Here is a 5,318-nt window from a genome sequence, read left to right as displayed (position 1 = left end):
CCTTAACTTGCTTAAATGTGTCCATCATGAACTCTACATTGGCTTCATTCTTTGACTTAGAGTTTGATTTAAGAGCTACAAGAAATGGTATTGCAAAGATATAGTGGGGCAATGTGTAGTCATTGGATGAGGTGGGCATCACGGGATCACTCACAAGATCGGAAGAAGAGGGACTACATGGTTCCACAATGGGATCTACCCTCATATTCTACTTACCCTTACTTAAGTCTGACTTCTTCCCAACCTTGTTGTATACCTCCTTGCCACTTTTAATGGTGGTCATGACTTGGGCTTGCTCATGGTAAGTTGAATGACTAGAAGTCGGTTCACTCTCTACCCTATATTGACCTTTTGGGTTGATAAGGGGCTAACTCAACAACTTACCCTTTTCCCTCCTACTCAAGGATGCAACTAGTTCGCCCAATGTGGCCTCTAGCTTCTTTATGGACTGGAAATGGGAATGGAGCAATTTTCGATCGACCTGACAATCTTCCTCGATACCCTTAAGGGCTTTAAACATCATCTCCTAAAAAGAACGATCATGCTAAGGTTATTGAGGAGGTGGTGGTTGATAAGCTTGGTGATGGGGAGCAGGCATGGGATTTTGAAATAATTGAGGAGGTGGAGCATTTTGTGACTGTTAAGGTATTGGGGCAGGAAATCCCAGAGCTTATGGCCTCCAAGAAAAGTTAGGATGTCAACCCCACCCAAGATTGTACTTATTAGAATATGGGTCATTAGCCAGTGTATCATACTAATTATGGGTGGACTTAACTTTCTCTTGCATAAACTTATGCATGGGAGGTGCATTGGGGTAAGTATAATAGGTATGAGATGGATCGGAGCATATGGCGCACAACTCCACACACGCTACTTGCTGAGATGGTTGTCCTAAGGACTTGATCAAGCTTCTTAATGATGGTGTACAAAGTGGATGTGAGCTCATGGTTGGCTGCTAAATCGAAAACTTCCTTATAATGGGAAGAAGAAGGTTAGGAAGGTTTAAAAGTGGCAATGATGTGTTGCTGAGAATTCTCATCGAGGAACAGAAAGAGAGTCCAAGCATTTTTCTCATGCTTTGTGAGGAAAGTACATCCACTGGATGCGTCGACCATGGATTGATCATGCTCAGCTAATCCCTTTAGAATGTTTGAACTAATTGCCACTTGGGGAGTTGATGATGTGGGCATTTATGTAGAAGGTCCCTAAAACACTCCCAAGTCTCGAAAAATTGCTCACCATCTTTTTGTAAAAAACTAGTGATGGCCTTCCTAAGCTGCTTAGTATTCTCAATGAGGAAGTACTTTTTTAGAAATTCATGCTACATGGTGGCCTAGGTGGAGTTCGAATCTAGAGAATTTAGCCAATACTTGACTTTGTCCTTAAGATAGAATGGAAATAGCCTAAGGTAGAGGGCATCATCACCAAAATTGGATATACGGATGGTTGAGCAAATTTTGAGGAATTTATCAAGATGCTTATAAATATTTTCAGTTGAATTCCTATCGAATTTGGGAAACATCGAGATGATTGTGGTCTTGATTTCAAATTGTGTCGCCTCGACATTCGGGAACCGAATGCAAGATGACGATGTGTATGCATTGGGAGTGAAATGGTCCTGCATAGGCCAAAGAGGTTGCTCCACCGCCATAGGTCGATGGGGAGCATGATGATCCAGGTTTTGATTTTGATTATGGAAAGCTGAAACTAGTTGGTGTTCGGCCATGACTTTAAATTCAGAGGACTCAACTAACTTTGAACTAGAAGTGGATTTCCTAACGGACCTACGGGATCTCTTAATCTCAGGGTCAATAGGAACTAATTTGGGTTCTAGAGATCTCAAACCCTGCATATAATACTTTAGCACTGAATATCAAGACTTCAAATAAAAAAAACAATGAAAGAACAAATCAAAAATAAAAATAAAAATCACGCAGTAAACTACACTAATTTCGGCTCACTACCGTAAGTGAGTCCCCGACAACGGCACCATAATTTGGTAGCTTTTCCAAGGCTTGGGTCCTTAACTACTAAAAATAAAATTTATAAATCTAACTACTCCCAAGTTCAGTAGAACAGTGAGTAAGTTAGGTGTCATCCTCAGGGACTCAATGTATTGGTGTACCAAATTAATCTAATTTACTACGCTAAAACAATACGAAAAGATTGAATGTGAAGTTTTCTATTTAAACTATGAAAGCAATTTAATTAAATTGAATTCCTTATGGAAAAGAAACTCCTCGGTTAGAAATCCACCATAAGTCATTAATTTGCAATAACTAGGTTTGGTCAATTATCTGCAATGGGGTTTCAACGGTTCATCCTAATACGAACGCATTGCTTGAACCCTAAACAAAGACAAGTAATCCTCTCGAGTAGTATAGCGTATCCGATTTTGCACCAATCATCCGGAGCACAATCAGGAGAATTGGGCATATGATGATCCCCTGAAATGCATGATTTTAGACCCTCATCTACCTTTGCTTATCCTTACTTTATTACTTATTTACCCATTGTTATCATTGTTCGGAGCTATGCAAGGTTTGTTGGTTTTTTCAGGAAATACAGGTTAAAACCAAGGAGTTAGGCATACAAGAAGATAATTGAGTATTTGGAGTACACAAAGCTTAAATTTAGACGTATAACTGAACTCCCAAAGCCTCAAATCATCAAAGAAAAGGAAGTTTTTGCTCGACCAAGTGGTGCGACCAGCAACACAAGGGGGGACCTAGTCTTCCATTGCAGACTCCGAAGTTCAAATTAAGATCAATATGCTGCAAGGGTCAACCAAGTGATCGACCATATGACCCTCAAGGGCGACTAAGGCGAGATGCTGAACTATCCTGAGTCGAGAAATACTGAGAGCATCGACCTAGTGGTCGACCCAAAGACCTTGAGGGACGACTATGTCGAGTTCCTAAGATTTCCTGAAGATCACGATCTTGCAAGTCTCGACCATCAACTCAACTAGAAAGACCCTGAAGTGCAACTTAGTCGAAGACATTGAAGATTTGAATTATTGATTTTCCATGAGTCTAAACCAGGGCATGCACAAGGGAAGCATGGGAGCGACTTGGTCGACAACGACAATCTTCTACGCTAGATTTGCTACAAACTTTTCTAAATTGAAAATCAAACCTTGTAAACCCTAGAGCCTATAAATATTTGCTATGAACATGAGCTTTGGGTTCCTCTTTGGCCTCTATTAGGTTAGTGACAAGCCTAGAACACCAATGAGAGTCATCACTCTGTTGTAGGGACAACCGTTTATGAGAGACGACTCGAATAACAAGGAGTGATTTTTATTTGCTTTGTTCGATTAGATGATCATTCAGTTGTATAAATAGTCATTAGTGACAGATGATTCAAATTCAAAGGTTTCTCTTTACTGCTTTCATTTACATGCTTTCAATTTACTACTTTTGATTTATTGTTTGGTTATGATGAAAGGCTTTCTATAAGAATAAGCACTACTACAATTCCGGTTAGGTAGAAGTAGTTGGCTATGAATCTTCGGAGGTGATCACTTGATCGTTGGGACAAGGTATACTTTGATTCTCGGCTGTGCTCCGGACGGTTAGTGCACCCTTGCTACCCAATACCCTTGACTGACCCTCTCCTGCTTTGGCCTAAGAAGCTCAAGTTTGTACTCTTATGTATACTTGATTGAACGTAGTCAGAGGCACGACATCCAACGTCTAATTCAAATCCAAGCATCACTTTGTAGGAGTAGGGTGCTTTACCTTTTACTTGCTTTCCAATAGTTGATATAAACACACTCATTAAAAAAATACCACCTTTCTCACTTTTCTTTAACATGAGGCATTAATAAACTAATTGAGAAAAGGTTTACAATTGCACATTTTAGTCTCTGTTGATCGACACTCGACTTCTCCACTTTCTACTAAACATGAGATTATTAGGTAGTATAAATATTATTTTTGGTAGTTAAGGACCTAAGCCTTGGCGAGCCTACCAAATTTTGGCGTTGTTGTCAAGGACTAGGGTATGATTGTTGGCCAATTTCTCTCTTAGTATATTATTGCTTTGTTTGTATATATTTTAGTTTTTTTTATATATTCATATTTATATATTGAGGTTTTGAATCTCTGTGCTTAAAGTGTGCATGTTTGGTCTGCATTCTTTGGAGCCTGAGATAGTTCACATAGATCCCAAGGTTGAAAAATCCCATAGGCCCCTTAGGAAACCTACCTCTAATCCAGAGATAGCTGAGTTGTCTAAGCAAAAATTCATGGCCGAACAAAACCCATAAATTCCCACAAAACAAATTCTAGAACTCCAAGCTTCTTGCTTACATGTGGTGGGAGAGCAACCCCTTCGACCTCTTAGGGACTACTTTGTACCTAATGCATAAACCTCGCCATCTTGCATTTGGTTTCCAAATGTACAGGCAGTGCAATTTGAGATAAATACTTTCATCATCTTGATGCTACCCACCTTTTATTGGAATTCTACAAAAAATCCTTACCAGCATTTAGATGTATAGGAAGTGCAATTTGAGATAAATACTTTCATCATCTTGATGCTACCCACCTTTTATTGGAATTCTACAAAAAATCCTTACCAGCATTTAGATGAATTCTTGGAAATTTGTTCTACCATCTGTATATCCAACTTTAGTGATGATGCTCTCCGCCTTAGGCTTTTTTCATTCTTTTTAAAGGATAATGCCAAATATTGATTGACGTCCTTAGGGCCGAACTCAGTGGCCAACTGGGCCACCATGCAACATGAATTCCTGAATAAGTACTTCCCAATTGGGAAGATGAACCAGCTTCGGGGAGTTATCACAAGTTTTTCACAAATGGATGGGAAACTTTTCTTTGAGACCTGAGAGCGATTTAGGGACCTACTTTGTCAATGCCCACATCATCAGGTCCCTAAGTGGTAACTAGTCCAAACCTTCTATGAAGGATTAGCCGAAAGAGATACATCAATGGTAGATGCATCATATAAGGGTACTTTCCTTACTAAACACGAGAATGAGGCCTGGGTTCTCTTCACAAACCTCACCAAAAACTCGTAGTAGCATGTTGAAGCTGCTCGTAGACCCTCTGAGCTTTCTACTTCTAGGCCTAAAGAAGTTTACAAGCTGGCAGCAGGTCATGACCTCGCTTCTCCCTACACACCATAGCTTAAAAGCTTGATCGGTTCTTGTCTTGAGGATAGCAACCGTAATCTATGGCATGCACAGAGGTGTGTGCCATCTGCGCCAATCCTTCTTACTTTAGTTACAATTGTCCTCAAATACCTTCCCAACCTGAACTTGTGCATGAAGAAGTAAAAGTCACCCACAA

At 39.9% G+C, this 5,318-nt stretch overlaps 2 non-coding genes across 2 annotated transcripts; one reads left to right on the top strand and one right to left on the bottom strand.

The window, feature by feature from the left end:
• Positions 1 to 1,172: 1,172 nt before the first annotated feature.
• LOC131156915 (small nucleolar RNA R71) lies at positions 1,173 to 1,278 on the top strand. The gene has a single exon (XR_009137177.1). It is a non-coding gene; the product is annotated as a small nucleolar RNA R71 (small nucleolar RNA).
• Positions 1,279 to 4,793: 3,515 nt separating this feature from the next.
• On the bottom strand, positions 4,794 to 4,899 carry LOC131156808 (small nucleolar RNA R71). Its single transcript, XR_009137080.1, has one exon. It is a non-coding gene; the product is annotated as a small nucleolar RNA R71 (small nucleolar RNA).
• Between the last annotated feature and the right edge of the window lie 419 nt (positions 4,900 to 5,318).

This window comes from Malania oleifera, chromosome 5 (assembly GCF_029873635.1).
Source record: "Malania oleifera isolate guangnan ecotype guangnan chromosome 5, ASM2987363v1, whole genome shotgun sequence".
NCBI lineage: Eukaryota > Viridiplantae > Streptophyta > Magnoliopsida > Santalales > Ximeniaceae > Malania > Malania oleifera.
This window is presented reverse-complemented; position numbering and strand designations above follow the sequence as displayed.